Source organism: Rhinolophus sinicus, chromosome 18 (genome assembly GCF_057876585.1).
Source record: "Rhinolophus sinicus isolate RSI-liver-muscle chromosome 18, RSI-T2T, whole genome shotgun sequence".
NCBI classification, from domain to species: Eukaryota; Metazoa; Chordata; class Mammalia; order Chiroptera; family Rhinolophidae; genus Rhinolophus; species Rhinolophus sinicus.
In genome coordinates this window covers 60,071,518-60,093,990 of record NC_142518.1, presented here as the reverse complement: position 1 = coordinate 60,093,990, position 22,473 = coordinate 60,071,518, and the positions used below count along the sequence as shown (strand labels likewise).

Genomic DNA, 22,473 nt, shown 5'->3' with positions numbered 1-22,473 from the left:
CAAGCACTGTGATACAGCAACAGTCAATTTGATAACCAAGATGGCTACTAAGTGACTAATGGTCGGGGAGTGTCAATAGCGTGGAGACACTGGACAAAGGGAAGATTCACATCCTGGGCAGGACAGAGCAGAACAGCACGCGATTTCATCACGCTGCTCAGAATGGCATGCAATTTAGAACTTATGAATTGTTTATATCTGGAATTTTCTATTAAATATTTGTGGACCACAGTTGACCATGGGTAATTGAAATCCTGGAAAGTGAAACTGTGGATAAAGGGGGAACTACAGTATGTCTAAATTTGGTCTCAAATTTTGAATATTTCATGATTCCAGTGTGAAGCCTTTGCAGTAATGTACAGAAGTTCCAAATTGCATACAGGATATGGCCAGAAAATACTTATTTCAAAATATTTATGCATTGCTCTTCAAACATATATATTAAAATATATATATAGCACTAGGAACACATGCTGAAAAATATTGGTACTCAGCAAATGGTACTCACTATTATTCAGATTATTCATGTTTATTGTAATACTTTTTATTTTAATTGTTCTCAAGTATATTTTAAACATGAGCAACTGTGTCTCTAGGTGGATACCCATACACCCAAATGCGTAAATGCATTGAAATTTTATTTATTGCAATAAAAAAAGATGGTTTGGGAACATTTGGGTAAAATCAAACAATAAATTGAGAGAATGTTGTTCTTAAATCATTATTAACATATCTCTAATGTAGTAAGTGTCAGAAAACGTAGTAGAAGATAAGCTAAATAATCTAACATGGTCGGAAAATGTTTGATATAGTGCCTCAGCTTATGTTCCCATGTAGATTCTGATTTAAAGTAGATCTTTCAATATAAAGGGGGTCAAATACATGATGTTGGAAAGAGAACTGACTCTGGGTGGTAAATACACAATGTGATATATAGATGATGTATTACAGAACTGTACACCTGAAATCTATGTAACTTTACTAACAATTGTCATCCCAATAAACTTTTTTTAAAAATATGCTGAAGAAGTTTGATTTAACAGTTATTTCTGAGCTACAAATTGTGGAGACCTAAGAATATAACTAAGAGATAGTAAAGTACTTGTTACAGAACGGAAATAAATGTAAGTTAGCAAACAAGTAATCAAATTGGCTTGTTTTTTTTAATAGGGAATAACATTTCATCTTTAATGAACAACATTACAAATTGTCAAATCCACCAGTTCCAATATTTATTTCATTTCCAGAACTGTTTTAAGCATATGTTGACTTGACAGACAGTCTCCATGTTTGGAGGAGGGGATGAAATGAGAAGTGTGAATATATAGATCTATATGTCGCCTCGAGCATTATATAGAGTTTGTGCTTTTCTATTTTTTGTGTTCAGCACTATGCCAGACATATTATGTGTTTTGCCTCATTAAATACTCACCTTGTGAGATAGGTATGATGCATATTTTAAATATGAAAGACTGAGTTTTGAGCCTCAGAATGTTTAATTGAGTTTAGGAAAAAGCACACAGTTACTTATTTGTAGAGCTGAGACTAGAACACAGGTATACTCAAGTTGTCTAGTAAATAGTGAATCTAGAATCTAAACCCAGATCTGCACTTTTAAGGACCCCATGCTGCCCAGAGAAGCAGCAAGTTTAGGCAGAGACTAGGACACTGTCAGAGCAGGAATTTCCAAGTGACTTGTTAATGGCAAAACAGACCTTGAGAACCTTAAGTTCTATACTCATTATTCTAGATGGTAACGGATCCAAATTTAATTAAGGAAAATAAGATTCTACGTAGAATGTAGGCACTTATCTTAAAGGTTGCACTGGATATTCAGAAACCTTGGTTCACAGCCCCAACTTGCCTACTTACTAGCTCTCCGAACTTGAGATAGTAATCCAATGGCTCCAGATTTTAGGTACCATGTTTTTAAAAATGAGGATAATAACTAATTAGGATATATTCTTAAACAAGTTTTAACAATCATATTAGAAAAAATGAAAACACTTGGAAAACTTTTTGTCAGTCCTAGTAAAGTTTAAACATAGTTATAACGTAACCCAGCAAAACCACTCCTAGGTATATATGCAAGGGAAATGAAAACATGTCCACACAAAAATGTATGCATGGATGTTTACAGCAGCATTATTCATAATAGCCAAAAAGTGAAAACAACACAAATGTCCATCAACTAATGAATGAATAAACAAAGTGATATATTCATACACTAGAATATTATTCAAAAATAAAAAGGAATGAAATATTGATATATACTATAATATGAACTTTGAAAACATTATATTAAGTGAAAGTCAGACACAAAAGGCCACATATTATATGATTCCATTTATGTAAAATGTCCAGAACAGGCAAACCCAGAGAGACAGAAACTAAATTAGCATTTGCCAAGGAATGGCAACAAGAGGAATTGGGAGTTTCAGGCTTTGTTTTGGAGGTGATAGAAATGTTCTGGAAGTAGACCACGGGAATGGTTGCAAAACTCTGTGAATATAATGAAAATATTGAATGTTCACAAAGGGTAAGTTGTATGGTGTGTGAAATATGTCTTAATAAAGTTGTTAAAAAAGAAAATCAAAATATTTTGCCAACTAGAAATAACTATAAATTTCAACTACATATCTGTATGATCACTAGAGCAATGATAGAAGAGTAGATGTTTCATAAGGTCAAACTATATCTGCTCTTTATGATTTTATTATTTTCAATGAAACAAGTAAATATTAAACAGTATTATCCAACTAGATAAATGCCAGTATTTCATAAACGAGGTCGGAAAATTAAGTTCACGAACTTGTTGCAACAATGTTGCTAACCTTTTTCCGTATCAGAGGGATTATTCATTATGAATTTGTACCAACTGCACAAACAGTTAACCAAGATTACTATTGGGAAGTGCTGAAAAGGCTGCATAAAAAAGTTAGATGACCTGAACTTTTTGCCAACAATTCATGCTCATGCATCACAACAATGCACCAGCTCACACAGCACTGTCTGTGAGGGAGATTTAGCCAGTAAACAAATAACTGTATTGGAACACCTTCCTATTCACCTGATCTGGCCCCCAATGACTTCTTTCTTTACCCAAAGATAAAGGAAATATTGAAAGGAAGACATGTAGATGACATTCAGGACATCAAGGGAAATACAACAACAGGTCTGATGGCCATTCCAGAAAGAGTTCCAAAATTGCTTTGAAGGGTGGACTAGGCGCTGGCATCAGTGCATAGCTTCCCAAGGGGAGTACTTCGAAGGTGACCGTAGTGATATTCAGCAATGAGGTATGTAGCATCTTTTCTAGGATGAGTTCACGAACTTAATTGTCTGATCTCATATGTATTTATGTTCATAAAAATAATGATTTACTTTCTAGGTAAGGAACTGAGGTCCAGAAGTTAACTAGGTTAGTGGTTCTCAAGCTGTGCTGCATCTTACGATCAAGAGTAATGATGCCAAGGCCACAGCGACCAATTACATCACAAGCTCTGGGGGTGGGACTCTTGCATTATCAATTTTTAAAGCTCCCCAAGTTAAATTCGAGAACAAGTGAATTAGGTCATATTAGATCAGAGGCTAAAATAAGTTGTACTATTGATTATCTTAATTTATGCCAGTATAGGTTAGCTTTAGTTAAGTTCCCATGTATGCTGTTTCTCATAAAAGGAAGAAGAGGTTGGTCTCTTGCTCAATGCTACTGAAAGGTGAGATGTAAAACTGTACAGTGAGGTCATAAGTCTATTCCAAGAACAGTGGTGCTCTATAGTCAACCTATAGCACTAGTTCCCATCCACAGGTGCTTATCAGACTTACTAGAAATTTAAAACAAATACATATATCTAGAAACTATCTTAGATTCCCTGAATCAAAATCTCTAAAGGAGGTATCTGAGCTTGTAAAATTTTAAAAAGTTCATGATTTTGATGCCCAACTTTGGATGGAACTTTCTAGAGGTGTGCCATGGTATGTCTTTAGCTGTTTTTTGTTAAATTATAAGGAAGCATATTTCAACTTAAGATAGAAAAATAACTTTAAAAATCACTTTGAGCTACCCAGCAATGGAATGGTCTGTTTTAAGGCCGTAAGCTCTGAGAAGTGTGAGAACAAGCCCTGTGAACCATCATTCACTCCCTCTCAACAGAGAAGTGTCCTATCTGATGAGTGATGCTGGGAGAAGGAACTTAGCATGTACAGCCCAGCCCCTGGTAGATTCTCACTGTGAAAGCTAACTGGTCTCAGAATACAAAGATGGGCTGTGTACACTTGCAGGGTAGAGGTGCGCAGTTCTCTTCAACCAGGGAGATACATGAGGTCTGACAATTCTGTTTGCAAACTCATCCTAGAAAATGTTCTACATACCTCATTGCTGAATATCACTACGGTCACCTTCGAAGTACTCTCCGTGGGAAGCTATGCACCGACGCCAGCACCTTGTCCATCCTTCAAATTAATTTTGGAACTCTTTTTCTGGAATGGCCATCAGAGCTGTCATCGTATTACCCTTGATGACCTGAATGTCATCAAAATGTCTTCCTTTCAATATTTCCTTTATCTTTGGGTAAAGAAAGAAGTCATTGGGAGCAAGACCAGGTGAGCAAGGAGGGTGTTCCAATACAGTTATTTGTTTACTGGCTAAAATCTCCCTCACAGACAATGCCGTGTGAGCTGGTACATTCTCGTGATGCAAGAACTATGAATTGTTGGCGAAAAGTTCAGGTCGCCTAACTTTTTCATGCAGCATTCTCAGCACTTTCAAATAGTAAACTTGGTTAACTGTTTGTCCCATTGGTACAAATTCATTACGAATCATCCCTCCGATATCAAAAAGGACTAGCAACATCATTGAAAGAAGTTCACAAACTTAATTGTCTAACCTCATATTAAGGAGTCTGGGTGGAGATCATGTCAGCCTTGCTCTCTATTTCAGCTTCATTAACAATAAAGCCAATATTTTGATCTCTCTCTGACTGTCTTATTTCTCAATTTCTTCCAAAGTGAAGGGAGTTACCTGTTAGTGTCCTTGAATTCCATAGCATCACAATAGAGTCATAAATTGTAATGGCCCATGTCCAAAATACTTGTGTTCTGAAATAGCATTGCATTATTTTTTTTGAAGTCAGCGAACAATTATATTCTAAAGTGTAAAGTACTTCTAAATTACACACACACACACACACACACACACACACACACAAAACCAAAATATATACAAAGGCCCTCTTTCTTTACTGGCATCAAAACTCTGGGAAATCTAACTGCTCAACTGTCTATCTTTGAGAACAATAGCATTTTCCGAATTTCTACTTTATTGAGAATAATCTTAGTCATGATCTGCAGAAGTTGGTCCTGGGCAATTTGGAGACAGGTCTTCTTTATCTTTACAGGCTGTTCCACATGAAATACAATACAGATGTTCTTCTCTTAAATAACTAGTCAATATTTGTAATTGGTCCAGTACACTTAAATCTTCACTCTTATACCGTGTTTCCCTGAAAATAAGACCTAGCCGGACAATCACCTCTAGCGCGTCTTTTGGAGCAAAAATTAATACAAAACCCATTCTTATTTTACTATAAGACCCAGTCTATATAATATAATATAATGTAATATAATATAATATAATATAATATAATATAATATAATATAATATAATGTAATACTGGGCATAATATAATATAATATAATATAGTATAATATAAAATACCAAGTCTTATCTTAATTTTTGCTCCAAAAGACGCATTAGAGCTGATTGTCCGTCTAGGTCTTAGTTTCACGGAAACATGGTAGTCATCTCCATCTTGTTCTTTTTCTTCCTCTTCCTCTTCTTCAGTCTCTCCTTCAAGCTTCAACCAGTACCAGCCCTCTCTGGGAACCTGAATATTCTTCTGTCTATCCAATTGTTGACTGGCTCACTGGCTTCTTCTAAGATCTTCTAGCTTCATTTCATCTTGTTGATTTTTAAGTCACATTCAAAACTATTCTGCAGATTTTTCTTCAATTTGAATTTTCATGTGAATCTTTCCCCTTTAGCTTTCTAATTTTTCCTCTGCTTTCCATTTTAACAATGCCTCATGATCAACGTCACTTTCCCCTGTTTTGACGTTGAGAAGAATTGGTTCAACAATACGAACTCCACCCTTGCCAAGGGTCTGACCATTTTTATTTCCATTTTCTGGAGCAAAGAAAATGAACGTCATGTCTTTCTTGGTCTTCTTTTAAAATCTTGTGCCTATTTTTCAAATTAGCTTCCTGCTGCTTTTCTTCTTTTCGACGGGCTTCTTGAATTTGCCTTAACATTGGCAACCCTGGTCTTACATCTTATTGAACAATAATGAAGGAATCAGACATATAGTCCTCTTCTTCTGCCATGTTCAATTTCATATGACAAAAGTATCTGACTGATCTACTCACCAGGGCCAGCTAGTGTGCATGCATGCAGCACATATGCTCACCAACCAGAGAGGACTTGTGGGAGTCAGCCTCAATCTGAGTTTGGGTGTGCAGTATCTCTGCTCTTTTAATGTCATCTAGATTTTAACATACCTAGTGTGTCCCCTGCTGGTACTAGCAATGGATCCCTCAGTCCTCCCTAAATACTTTTTACCAGTTGAAGCTCATTCTGCAAATCACTGCTGAGAATACATTTTACTTCTTACCGCTCAGTAACAAAACTGACTGCAACAAAGCACATATATGACCCATAGGCATGACTGCACTACCAAGGAGGCAGCAGATTAGTTATGAATCTAAGTGGTTATGTATCTAAGTGGTTAAGCAAAATAAACACATCAATTCGATAGGAGGAAAATTTCAAAAGTACAGATTTTACAATCAGCCTCTCCAAAAACAAGGAAAATTGCATTGAGTGTTAATTATAGCAGTATTTCTGAGAATATTTATTAGAGTTTGACCATGTGTGTGGAGTAGAAACTTAAAACTTTAAAATCCATTCATGCAGCCAAGCCAAAACATTCAGTTAGGTAGATTGCTTCTAGTGTTTCCAGTTCTCATGACAAGGAACAGCTGGCTCACAGGTTGGACTACGACCCCTTAGGGCCAGGAAACCACACATGCATAAGAGGACATTAACTGCAGTGCTAATCTGCTCCTCTGGGCTCAAAGTAATAAAGTCCATTTTTGTACAGATGTTAATCAAAAGATATTAGAGATATAATCAAGGGCTAGTATGCTTTTAATTGACCAGACTGTTTCTCAGCAGCAACATGTTCCCTCTTTACCAAATTATAATTATCTGACTCTTCATGTGGTCTTTCTTTGCTGGTTTTATTGATGTTATTCCCTCATATCAAATTCACTAGCCCTTCTGCTCTCAATATTAAAAGGTTTCATCTCTGAGATAAATATCAAATGATGCCCTATCACAGTTAATTGTAACAAAGTCCTACTTTCCCTATTCAAAAAGAAAAATAACCTACTGAGTATGAATGTTAATATTCATGAAGCCATTCAGGCAGTGTGTCCAGCTAAGCATAACCAAAATATACTATGCATCCAGGCCTCTTTATTTCTAAAGGCAGAGCAAAACTTAAAAAGAAAATCAAAAACATGGTCTTTTCAAAGGATACCAAATTTAAAAAAAATAAATCAACTTATTGTGCAAAGAGGAAAATACGAAACTTTTTAAAATTGTCGACATAAATGCATTTTCTAAGGTCATAGTAATGATAATGACAACAAAATAATATAAACGTATTTTACTGCTTCTGAGCATCTTCGTGTTATGTGAAGTAAAGAATAAGAGGCACTGTTCCTAAACACACAAAGCCCCTCAAAATGGAAAAAAAAGTCACACAATCTGGTAGGTCAATTATTTTGTTTCTTAGGCATATCTTGGAAAGACTATATTTTGTTAAATTAAAATAATATAATAGTTAAAATGTTTACCATTTACCAAGCATTGTTCTAATTGTTTGATATGTATGAATTAATTTGATCTTTACAGCAACCCAATATGGTAAATACTATTTTACAAATCAGGAAATGGATGCATAGAGAGGTAAAGTAACTTACCAAGCTCACTCAGCCAGAGAACCACAATTCAAATCTAGACAATCTGGCTCCAATCTTCACACTTGACCATTGTGCTACACCGCTACTACATAATTAGATAACTAGCTAACAAATGCCGTTTTTCATCTCTGCTTTACACTGAATTAAGTCTGAAATTCAAAATGTCCCAGTCATATACAGTAGTTTTTTATTCTACATGGATGTTAGTCAAGAACGGAACATGTATAACCAATGATTGCTGGTTTAGCTATAAATGTAATGTTTAGATGATATATTATATAATTCCATGACTTCAACATACCGTGATTTTGTTGACTTTATTCTCTTCTTCCTAATGAAATATTGTACCATTCATATCCCACTTACGAAGGTCAGACAATTAAGTTCATGAACTCATCCTAGAAAAAGTGCTACATACCTCATTGCTGAATATCACTATGGTCGCCTTCAAAGTACTCCCCTTGGGAAGCTATGCACCAACTCCAGTGCCTAGTCCACACTTCAAAGCAATTTTGGAAGTCTTTTTCTGGAATGGCCAACAGAGCTGTTGTCCTATTACCCTTGATATGCTGAGTGTCATCAAAATATTTTCCTTTCAATATTTCCTTTATCTTCAGCTAAAGAAAGAAGTCATTGGGGGCCAGATCAGGTGAGTATGGATGGTGTTCCAACAGTTATTTGTTTACTGGCTAAAATCTCCCTCACAGACAGTGCTGTGTGAGCTGGTGCATTGTTGTGATGCAAGAGCCATGAATTATTGGCAAAAATTTCAGGGTCGTCTAACTTTTTTACACAGCCTTTTCAGGACTTCCAAATAGTAAACTTGGTTAACTGTTTGTCCAGTTGGTACAAATTCATAATGAATGATCCCTCTGATATCAAAAAAAGTTAGCAACGTCATTGCAACAAGTTCTCAAACTTAGTTGTCACTTAGATTCAATAGGCTTCACTGGAAAATACAGTGCAACTATGGATCACAGGCTTAGTCACTGCCAATATTTGTAACCATATTTGTTTTCAGATTCAATAAGTCACATGCTATCAAAGATGATAAAATCATTCATTTATTTTCAATATGCCCAATAGTATGGATTTTAAAAAGCATGCTCATTGGAACATCAAGAGTTGTAGGTTTATGATACTGGCACTAAACGCAGAGTCCAGGCAAGTTAGTGAGGGCAGTGATTGAGCTGGGTCTTCTTTACTTTTACTCTATCTAAATTTTAAGTGATACCAAGAATATAGTAGGGGCTCAGCAGGTAATTGTTGGTGATATGAGATTTTGAATATTTGATTGCAATATTTTATTCTGCATCTTTTGAAAATAATAACTAAGGTAAAAAAATGTTAGTACACTTCTCAGATATTTGAAAATCACTGATGCCTGGTGTATTTAATTATACTTAGATGCTTCTTTCTTCCATGCTGCATCATGTATATAACAAGCAGTATAGTGCATTGGATAAGGTTATATAGCTTATGGAATCAGCCTATTCAATTCAAATTCTGATTCTGCTAAATACTTAACAGCTCTGTGACCTTAAACAAGCCACTTAATCTATTTGAATCTCCATTTTATGATACGCTAATAACACTATTATGTGTCCCAATCCTGGGGTTGCTTTGAGCATTAAGTGATATTTCAAATATTCTTAACAGAGTGCCTTGCACACGGCAAAGGCTCAATAAATGTTAGCTACTATTATTGCTATTACGTTTGATCAGTTGTATGAACATGCCCAAGGGTGACACAGACTTCCTATCCTTCTTAATCCATCAGGAAAGATACACCACAAAGGTTCTCAAAGGGATGTCATGTATGATGCACTCAGAGAGACATGCAGCACCAAATGTAGACGTTGGTAATTAGGAATAAGGGAATAGACATACTGGCTGTTGTGTTCTTGATCATGCCTAAGAAGAAAGTATAATGCAATGGAGAACAGCATGAGTAGCCTCATGTTAAATTCCAAGGACTGAAAAAAAAAATCCAAAAACTGTAACTCACACAGCAGTACGATGCTGATCAAATCACCTAAGTTATTGAAGTCTCAGTTAATGGAAGATAGTAATATTTCACAAAATTTTTCTGACAATGATATAGTATATATAAAATGTCTAGTACAGTCTGAGTATCTAGTAGCACTCAGGAAATATTAAACTGCTTCTCCTCATTTCATAGATAACTATGGTCTGACTACAGAGATGTTTCTCTCCAGCCGGCTGGAAGCGAGGGTCATTGATTCTGTAAGAGGTACAGAATTCTCTTCCCTCCTTGCCAATATATCCTATCCCCTTGAACTAAAATATCCTTGAAGTAGAAATTGGAAAATCAGTGAGCAATTTCTTTACCCACATAAGAAGTAAGAAAAGCATAACTGTAGTTCATCACTAGGGTTGAACAACTGCAAGTCCAGAGCTGTGTGTGAATTAAAGACATTTCTTAATCTCCTACTGCTACCAATCCCCCAACCTTGTAAGCCTTCCACTCAGAGCCTAAGAGAAAAGCAAGATGAAAAGAAAACCTTTGTTTCCTTTGAACAGCAAAGAACAGGGCAGCAGCCTAAAAGAAATAAACTCTTCTTTCACTCTATGAAAAGAAAAAAAAGACTCTTGTACTATGATAGACAAAAATGTCAAATAAAATTCGACCAAACTGTAGAGAGAGTTAAACCCAAAGGGAAAACTTTTTTTCAAAATTACTGCATTTCCCTCTAGCTATCTGAGACTTTTCCATGGCCACTGCTAACGATGTGAATCAAAAGGAAAAAAGCAATTTGAAAGCACACCGTAAAGAAGTGTGAGTGTGAGTGTGTGTGTGTGTTTGAAATCTCAGTACATTGTAAGCACTAGGTTCTGGAGGGGGAAAGTTTAATGTTGTACAAAGCAAATCTTTAAAGACTGTGAAAGGAGAAATGTTCCCTTTATGCTACAGAAGGTTATCTTTTTATCTCAAGATAGTCAAAGAAACATTTTGTCCTTTATAACTGATATTTAGACACTTTCATCCTTTTGGCAAAAGAGCTTCTGAATTAGTTGAATTTAAAGTCAAGGTACAGGTTTAATAGAAACCCTTTGAGTGATGTGGTTTGGAGTTGATATTACATTATGTAGGCAGTTGTATCCGATAGCCTAGAAAAAAATGTATTCACAGAGTTATTGCACAAAGATATATTTCTAGTGTTCTCCAAAATTATATGGCATTACTGAAATTTTAAGTTCTAGAACCAAAGAATAAAGTAGCATCTATTATACCTTTCTCACCCCTCAATGGGTATACACTTCCTTCCTCCAATTATATGGATTTACTGTGCTTTCCAGAAAAAAATTATAACAATAAAAATAATTCACCCAAGTAAACCTAGACACTTCAGAAAGCTTCAGAAATAAATACCCCACTCACAGAGAAAACTACACTAGGTTCACCAGTATGGATGGCGGTAGAGAAGTAGGTTCCTTTGGTCAAGTAAGACAATTTCTGGTGGCACCAGATTCTGCAACCTAAGCTCTAACTAATTCCATAAGGATTTGGAAGGGTATTTTCACTTATGATAAAGGGTTGCTGAGGGCAAATAGTTTCCATATAACATTCTCTCAAAAACCATCCCTTCTGTAAAATCATGTGCTGATTTCTTATTGCACTTAAAACAGAGTTTTAAACACATCCCTCTGTAATCTTCCCACCACCTCCTTTTCCAACTTTACATCTTACCATTCTTCCCCTTGTCCATGATTCCCCAGTCACACCGCCCTTGTTTCACGAACACATCAAACTGATATCTGCCTCAGAGCTTTTGTATTTGCTGCTCTGTTTGTCTGAAATGCTCTCCCCACTTTACATCCTTCAGACTCAGGTCAAATATCACCACTTCCAAGAGGCCGTCCCAAACCATCTTACCTACCCCCAATCCTGTCCCCACCCACCTTCCAGTCTCTGTACCATTACCTTGTTTTATTTTCTTCCTACCAGAAGATTCTCAACAAATATTTGTGGAATAAAGGAACACCTCATATAGTAATTCTTGAAGTGCCTCTACTTCCAGATAACTGTGTGGAGGTCTCAGACTAATGCAGAATCTACAACAGGATAAGAACAAAGGCAAATCTATAATTTGTGTGTTCTCAAATTTTGGAATACATAGTATCAAAAGAAAAAAGAACATCCAAATCACTAGGGGTTTGTTTGTTTTAATTTTCATCCCATAGATATGATGGATGGCTCAGTTGGTTGGAGCGCGGGCTCTCAACCACAAGGTTTGCCTGTATGACTCCCACCAAGGGATGGTGGGCTGTGCCCCCTGCAACTAGCAATGGCAACTGGACCTGGAGCTGAGCTGCACCCTCCACAACTAAGACTGAAAGGACAACTTGAAACTGAACAGCACCCTTCACAACTGAGATTGAAAGGACAACAACTTGACTTGGAAAAAAGGCCTGGAAGTGCACACTGTTCCCCAATAAAGTCCTGTTCCCCTTCCCCAATAAAATCTTAAAAAAAAAAAAAAAGAACAAGACAAGGATACCAACTTACACCACTTTTATTCAACATAGAATTGAAAGTCCTAGCTATAGCAATCAGACAAAAAAAATGAAATAAAAGGCCTCCAAATTTGAAAAGAAGAAGTAAAACTGTCATTATTTGCAGATGACATGAAAATATATAGAGAGATCCCTAAATATCCCTCAAAAAAAAAACTATTAGAATTAATAAATGAATTAAGTACATAGCAGAATACAAAATTAATATTGAGAAATCAATTGCATTCTTATACACCAATAACGAACTATCAGAAAGAGAAATTAAGAAAACAATCCCATTCATAATTTCATCAAAAATAATACAGCATTTGGGATTTTCTTTAAAGTGAATTTTGGGCAGATGATTGAAAGTGGGTAATGGTGAAACAAGACTGAAACTGTAAAACAAAATTGCCAGTGTGTCCATAATTGTTGCAACTCAAAGATAGATACATGGGATAAAGTGGTCATCACATTATACTCTCTTTTATATATGTTGACAATTTCCTATAATAAAAAGTTAAAATAAATTAGTATGACCTTTGCTCATGGAAGTTTGGGAATATGTATCAAACGGCATTAATTATTAAAAAAATAGTCAGCATAATAATCCCAACATCCATCCATGTTGGCACAAAGAGCACTATTTCATCTTTTCTTATGGCAGAATAGTATTCCATTGTGTATATACACCACATCTTCTTTATCTAATAATCTATCAAAGGACACTTTGGTTGTTTCCATGTCTTGGCCACTGTAAATAAAGCTGCAATGAATAACATGGATGGATTTTGAAATTATCATTCTAAGCGAAATAAGTCAGACAGAAAAAGTCGAGAACCATATAATGTCACTGATATGCGGGATATAAAACTGAAGACAATGAAGGAACAAGACAAACAAACAAAGAAACGAAAGTTCATAGACACAGACAATAGTTTAATGGTTACCAGAGGGTAAGGGGGGTGGGGAGTGGTAGATAAGGGTAAAGGGGATCAAATATATTGTGATGGAAGGAGAACTGGCTCTGGGGTGGTGAACACACAATGTGATATAGAGATGATGTATTACAGAATTGTACACCTAAAACCTATGTAACTTTACTAACAATGGGCACTCCAATAAACTTTAATTTTAAAAAGTCGGGTAAGTGTGAAAATATGTATGAACAAGGATGCTCATTCCAGCATTGTTTGTAATAGTGTAAAAGGAGAAACAATCCAAACATCTATTAGAAAGGAACTGGTTGAATAAATAATACTATGTTCATACAATGAAAGACTGTGCATCCATCAAATTTTATAATCAAGATATATATTTATTAAAATGAAAAGATGTCCATGACGTATTATTAGGAAAAAAGAAATGCATGATTGTTGGAAAATTAACATGGCCCTTGTGAAAGAAAAGAACAAGCAAATTAATAAAATTCTTCATTTTATTTTGGAGAGAAATTTGGCAATGTCTAACAAAATGTAAAGTAATTACAGGTAATTCAGTTATTGAAATCTTGCTTATAATAAAAAAGAAACTGGAAACAGGTTCAGTGTCCATCAAAAGGAGACTGACTGTATACAATGGAATATAATGCAGTTGTCAAAAAGTCAGAGATAAGAAGGCAAACATTCTAACAAAAATTAGGCAAAAGATGTAATAGCTGTTTCAAAAAGGAAAATTATAAATGACCAATAATCTTATAGAAAGATGCTCAATGCCACATGTCATCCGAAAATGCAAATTAAAACCCCAGTGAGATATATTTAACCACTAACTAGAATGCCTAAAATTAAGAAGACTGAAAATACCAAATTTTGGCAAAGATGTGGAAAAACTGGAACTCTTATTCTTTACTGTTGGAAATGGAAAATGCTAAAACCCCTATGGAAATAGTATGACAATGACTTGTAAAGTTAAGCTTACTACCCAGAAATTCCATACCTCAGTATTTACCAAAGGAAATGAAAAGTATGTTCATACAACAACCTGTTTATGAATGTTCACAGCAGCATTATTCATAATAGCTAAAAAGTGGAAGCTACCCAAATGAACCTCAATTGGTGAATAGATAAACAAATTGTAGTATATTCCTACCATGGAAGACTACAAAAAATACTATAAGAACAACAACAACAACAACAAAGAAATGTTAATAGTTGAAACAACATAGATGAATCTAAAAGTCATTACACAAAATGAAAGAAATCAAACACAAAATACTAGAATTCCATTTATATGAAACCCTATAGAAGGGAAAACTATAGTGACATAAAACAAGGCAATAGTTACCTGGGATGGGGTGGGGAGGGATGGACCAGAATTGGATGTACAAGTGACAAAAAGGCACCTGGAAAGTTCTTAGGGTGAAGGAAAAGTTTTATAGCTTAATCATGGTAGTTACATACTTTTATACCATTACCAAAGTTCATCAAATTATGCAGGTAAAATTGGTGAATTGTATTGTAGGTTAATAATAACTTAATAAAACATTAAAGAGTAAAAACCAAAATAGCAGTTAGAGGTAGTTTCCCAAACTCTTGCCCCTACTGGAGGTGAAGAAAACAAAAGTAAAAATCACAGGATAAATCCTGTGTCCTTTTCTGATTCAGGATGTGGAGAACAACCACCCCTGTAGTCCTTTCCCCCAACATCAAAACCTTCCAGTGAAGTTGTGTATTATTTATTTGGCTAAAATCAATTTTTAAAAGAATGATTCCTCTAGATCATCTCCGAGTTTGTAGCATGCAGACTTCTTTTATAAAATTGAAAAAATAAAAGAAAGAACTTTGAATTTGTGGAAAATAGAGTAAGTTAGCCTAGTGGTTCACTGAAAAACTAGAGAAATTCCAAAGATATTTCAGCTAAGTTACAAGGTTAAACATTTGGTTACTGTGTTTCCCCAAAAATAACACCTAGCCGGACCATCAGCTCTACCGCGTCTTTCAGAGCAAATATTTATATGAGACCTGGTCTTATTTTAATATAATGAGACTTGGTCTTATATAGTATAGTATAATATAATATAATATAATATAATACAATACAATACAATATAATATAATATAATACAGGGTTTATATAGTATAAGACCCTGTTTTTAATATGATATAATACCCGGTATAATATAATATAATATAATATAATATAATATAATATAATATAATATAATATAATATAATAAACATAATACCGGGTCTTATATTAATTTTTGCTCCAAAAGATGCATTAGAGCTGATGGTCTGGCTAGGTCTTATTTTCGGGGAAACACAGTATTTGACCCAAAAGAGCAAATCAGTCACTTGATGTTAACTCTATAACAGACTCCTGACTAATGACAAAATACCTTTTAAAGATGCAGACAAATGAGGATTATTTCTAGACTCATTCCATCAAAAGAATTTCCCACATGGACACTTGTCTCATTAGGGAGACCACTTCAGGGGTGGTGTAGATGCCTGATCACTCCACTGTACACCTGAAGCTGAAGCTGAACAATAAAGAATGTCAACTATAATTACATATATATATATATATATATATGTAATTACATATATATATATATATATATATATATATATATATATATATATATATATATATACACAAGAAGCGGAGTACAGCATTAGGAATAGAGACAGTGGAAATGTAATGGCTGTGTGCTATGTCAGAGGGATAGTGGATGGGGGGAGAGGGGTTATCACTGTGTGAGGGATATAAATGATAAATGTCTAACTATTACATTGTTTTGTTTACCTGAAACTAATAAAAAAAAATTTAAAAGAAAAAATAAGAATTTCCCACATCTATGAAATACTATCAATGGTTGGTTTTAACATTGGGACTGTTCTAGGTTGTAAGACATCACAGAAAGAAACCAAAAAGTGGAAAAACAAGTTCCTTCAAAAGCAGCAAGTTTGGAGACTTAAGATAAGCTATTTTGAAAAGTTCTAGAAATAAAATTAAAGTATCTCCAAAGGCTGCAAAAGAAATGCTTGGGACAATCTCTTCTTTGACAGTCACAGCATCAATACCACTTTGGATTATTAGAAATTAGAACTGGTTCAGATATGAATCAAGATTATTGAAAACAGAATGATGTATCAACAGATCTTAGTAGGAAGACAGACACAACCTTCCCCCACCCCCAGAGTATTTTAACAGAAACAGAGCAGCAGCCGAGTCTGAAACATGCTGAAGAGAAAACTTCAGACTTCGGTGGTCTTTTGTACTCTTTTGTAGTAGCAGAGCTATAACCAGAGAAATCTTCTGAAATTCTAACCTAGGTGTAAGTTGTATTTCAAGCCAGATAACCTCTGCTTACTCTTTTCTGAAAAAATGGTTAGGGTTTCATTCTCAGCCAGCCCCTTCACAGGTTTAAAAACAAAACAAAAGTGTGACCAGGATCACACTGACTGGAATAAACCAGGGGGCCCCTTTCTTCTCATTTAACAGCAACTAGTGCAAGGTCAGTTTTGGAACTACCAGCTGTATGAAAGCTATTTTATAGTCTCTGTTTCATTTTAGTCATGTTCCAATTATTGATTCACCTAAGCAAGATATTTCATGGAAGAAAATCCCACTCAATGTCCTTATCAGGCTTCCACACTCTTGCTTATTCAGAAGGATGCTTCTGGCTCTGACACTAAGAACGGTTTACTCCAGAAGGTTAAACGTGCCATTTCAGCTACTTCCAGAGATTCTCTGGTTATATGCAGAAAAATACTTAAGATTTTTAAGCTTTTATTGTGGAAATTTTTAAACATAAATAAAAGTAGAGCCAAGATTACAAAGAAACACTGCACATCCAACACCCAGCTTCAACATTTATCAGCTTCTGTTCATTCTTGTTAAATTTATACTCCCCTTTTCCTTTTCATGAATCATTGAAAGCAAATCCTAGATATTGCATCAATTATATATAAATACTTCAATGTTCTTAAGGTCCCCCCCCACAAGTTCTTAGAACAACTTAAAGAGGATAACAACAAAAATAAATAAAATTTGAAATATTAAAGCCATAACTGAAAAAATAATCAGATATTTTTATTACTAGAGAATACTGATACTACTAATTTGGAATTTGAGATTCGGTAACATATCATATGTACAGCAAGTACAAGCGATCAGTCATTCCCCAAATAGAACAATTTAATGACCTCTCCCTTGACATTCCCCAAAGGAAAACAAAACAAAACACTGCCTCCTTGGTGAACGTAAGATCCTCTGAATCTTTTCTTTGGGCAAAAGAACTAGAATATTCTTATTAGATGTGGAATGAGAAGTGCTTTTGTCATGCATAAATATAACTGACTATGCAGAGTTCTTATTCTTCATCTAAAAACATTATAGCTTAAACATGACTATCTCACTTTACAGTCTGGTCAGAAAGTCAGAATTTCAAAAAATGTGACTAACATTTCATTGCATTAAGACTATAAAGCTGTGTTTTACCCTTGGGAGTGCACATATTTCCGTTTCTTAATCACTGAAAGCTTCTCACAAGGTGAACTAACTTCACTATATCCCTTTTAAACAATCAAGGAAATCTAACTTCAAATTCCAGAGTTTCATGGCTTTATGAATTGGCCCAAAGAGTAAGAATGAGTTTATTAAAACCTATGTGGCCCTTATCCAGAGTCTATGTGAAATTTCAAACAGAATAGCAGCAGAAAAAACTGGGAAAAAAGATTTTAATCTGACAGAGTCTGATAAATTCACATTAGAAAACACGGGATTGAAGGAAATGAGCAAGGATGAACATGTAGTAGCTGTTTTAGAGTTGAGAGAGACAGAGACAGAGACAGAGAGATCTCATTGTTTGGACTGTGAAGATGATGATGAACCTGCTGGCAGCCCAGATATAGGATTTGTAGGGCTTATTTTCCAGTAACGCCTGAAAATCTGGAATCTGTGGAACTGAGAAACCCCAGTCACTGATCCAGATCCTGACAGCTTGAATGAGATAAGAATAAAGTAAAAAAGAGCATCAGGGATATGTTGACTAGCACCAGGAGAAAGTCTTAGAACAAAATAAAATAGGATAAGCCCTGCAGGAAATACTTAGCTCAAAGGTCTCAAGAGTAAGAAAGAAGATGGTGACATGAAAATTGCTAAATAATATGCATAAAGATGCATTCAAACAATACATGGAAACAACCAAAACGTCCTTCGATAGATGAATGGATAAAGAAGTTGTGGTATATATACACAATGGAATACTATTTGGCAGTAAGAAAAAATGAAATAGGACCATTTGTGACAAAATAGATGGATCTTGAGATTATAATGCTAAGCGAAGTAAGTCAGACAGAAAAAGCAGAGAACCATATGATTTCACTGATATGTGGTATATAAACCAAAAACAACAAAAGAACAAGACAAACAAATGAGAAACCAAAACTCATAGACACAGACAATAGTTTAGTGGTTACCAGAGGGTAAGGGTGTAGGGAGGTGATAGATGAGGGTAAAGGGGATTAAATATATGGTGATGGAAGGAGAACTGACTCTGGGTGTTGAACACACAATGTGATTTATAGATGATGTAATACAGAATTGTACACCTGAAATCTATGTAACTTTACTAACAATTGTCACCCCAATAAACCTTAATTAAAAAAAAAAGATGTGTTCAACAACACTTAGTTCTGAGTGTTTTTGGTTCTGATAAGAGCTCTGAATATCTTTAGATGTAGTACACAAAACTGAAACTGAAGAACAGAAAAAATGTCTGAAACTAGATGGTTTCCTTATTCCTATTGGCTGCCAGCCATTGATTCTTCCTCTTCAAGTCACTACACCAACAATTCATATAACATTTAAAAGCAGACATGGTTCAATTATAATGATCTAGAAGTATCTAACATTCAAGAGGGCTCAGTGCAGAGTAATTGAGATTAGAGTAGTTACAATTTACTTGCAATAAAAGAGATATTTGCTACATTGCTGGAAATAAATTGGGATGTAATGTACAGCATAGGGAATACAGTCAATAATATTGTGATAGTGTGGTGTGATGTCAGATGGTTGCTGAACTTATCATGGCGATCACTTCTTTAGGTATATAAGTATTAAATAACTATGGTGTACACCTGAACCTAATATAATATTGTGTGTTACCTATATTTTAATAAAAATATTTTTAAAAAGTGGGTAGGTTTAATCATTAGGCCTTGTGATGAATAAAATCCTAGGTTTATGTGTGCACTTTATTATACACACACACACACACACACACACACACACACATTTTCCATCTGAGAAGAACCCTGATTTTGACCTGATATATAAATAATCACTAGATCAGATCCAAACAAAAGAATAAAAATACAATTGTGGGCAGTCCTTATTTTGCACCCACACATAGCTCATTGATATCCTTCCCTCCTATTTGACCTGAGTTAATACATTCTATTGTTCTGGGACTGTGTGGGTGTATATAGGTGTAAATGTGGGTGTAAATAGAAAGATAGATAGATAGGCAGACAGACAATGGGAAAACAGAAACGTAATGAGCTGGGAATATGCATGCACAAAGACTAATAGCACAGCAGTATGGAGAATAAACGAAAGTAAGATAAAACCCACTCATTAAGAAAATGCATGAAGATTCATAATCATTTGGTTTTCTGCCTTTATGTTTCTCCAACACTTTAAGTAATACTCTATAATTATTCTTATAATTTTCCTGTATGTTTCTCATTAATAGAGATTATTGGAAAAATCACTCTCCATATTACTACATTAATGGCAGTTTGCCCTACTTAACAGAGCAAATGTTTTGGTCACTTGAGTTTAAATTACTTTTCCATGAGTTTTTAAGTTTTTCTTTGTTTAAATATAATCCAAGAGAATAAATATCGGTACTTTGTGAGGGTAAGGAGAGACTAAGGAAAATATATAGGTGCTGACAGAAAAGTGTGTCCAAGTTGATGATGTTTAATATTATTATTGATTTTTAAAAATTAGGTACAGAATAATAGTTTTACCATTATATCATTCTCATGAATGATGTGTGCATGTATGAGGTTATATATGCTGGTATATGTGTAAAATATTTTTAAAGAACACTTTTAAAAATATTAATGGCTATATCTGCAGAGTAAGAGAATTCTAATCTTCATTTTATGTCTTATTATACTACTTCATTTTTTAATTATGTGTATATATGATGTCTATTTTTAAATTAAAAAAAAAAAACTGTTTCAGAACAATATAAACAGGATGATGCCATTTTTTAAATGAAAAAGAAAGCTGATATATTTCCATAAGAAAAAACCTGGAAAGATATTCTCCAATATGAAACCAGTAGTCATCTTGTGGTAGGGGCTTTTTGTGTGATTTCAACTTAATATTGTCATATTGCCTGTTTCTATTTTCTATATTTTTATGTTGAATATATATTACTTGTGTGAAATAATTTGGTAAAATAAGATTGTAATTTTATCCATACTATGATGACTGGATTATGCTCAAAGAACTCTCATTTTGATTTAAAATCCCAAATGTAATTCTAAGTTAATATTGCTTGTATCAGAATTACCTGAATACACAACAATCTGGTTACTACAGAGGTATTTAGAAAAATATAAATTTTGTTCTTTATTGACCATACCTTTACCCCTAGTAGACAGCAGTAAGGAGGATGGGAAGACTTTGGATTTATCTTCTAAATAGCAATGTTCTTAAATAAGATATATTATAAATGAAGTAGATAATATTCTAATCAAAATTTGAACATGAAAAGGTTATTAAGTTTGACTAATGATTTATGATGTATACCCTCATGTATTATACAGTTGGACACTAGTTATGTCTCAATATTCAACAGTTACAACTGCTTTTCTACTTCCCATCTGATATTTTTAGTTATGACACAAATAATCTTCCAAATGTAAGATGAGGCACAAAAACCAGAAACCCACATGAAGAAATCTGTTCAAACATTCTCGTGAATATGCACCATCAAATGGGCTGCATGTTTTGTTGATTATCAAGGATTAGGTGATCAGCTTTTTTACACAATAATCAATGCTATTTTTTTGCCTCACTTGCTTTTTTTGGCCTCTAAACTATTCTAAAATGAAGAGCCTTAGAGAAGAAAAGAAAGAAAAAATGAGACATTTCTGTTTCCTTTTACTAACTGTGGTAATTTTTGCTAAATATGTAAGTTGAAAATACTGTTTAAAACAAGAGTTGGACTAGATCATTCATGGATTTCACTCCTCTATGTTCTTTTCCTCCAAAATATTAAAAGTTGAGAAATTAATTTAGAGCCACAGAATTTTTACCTACTTTGGGCTTTGTATCTTTTATGGAATATTCCCAAACCACTTATATTTAAAGACTGATCATGAAAGAAGTAACTAGGAGTCCATTCTCTGAAATAAAATTTAATGGATATTTAATGATCAGAATTGCTGAAATTTGATATCAATTTCCATTGCTCCCAATATTCCAGAGAAAACAACATGAAAGATTTCCTGTCTTTTGATGTAAATATGTGTGTGTGTGTGTGTGTGTGTGTGTGTGTGTGTGTGTGTATTGGAGTATTGCAGTGCTGGAAAGAGGGAAGACAGTAAAAGGGATACTGAAAGGGGTGAGAGGCCTGACGTTTGCTTATTGAATTGTTGGGTATTCTCTGGATATGTTCCAATTAGTCTCTAGCAATCTTTTGCCTTCCTCATGTTCTCCTTGGGACATTCTCAGTATCCCAGGCCTTGGTCATACCTTCCTATCTTTTCTTCAAAGTAGCCCTCTGGGATCCTTGGAGAAATGAATGATTTAAGGCAAAAAATATACAAAATGAGTCTGAAACATCATTTGACAAGAAAGCAAGTAAACTATGAAGGACTTCTAGGGTCTTTCAGAAGGCAACTTGAAGGGGTTCTCACTGACAAAGAGGAGACAATT

General features: G+C 34.6%; 1 pseudogene; it reads right to left on the bottom strand.

Moving 5' to 3' along the window:
• Positions 1-5,335: 5,335 nt before the first annotated feature.
• LOC109438211 (G patch domain-containing protein 11-like) lies at positions 5,336-6,411 on the bottom strand (annotated as a pseudogene).
• Positions 6,412-22,473: the final 16,062 nt, after the last annotated feature.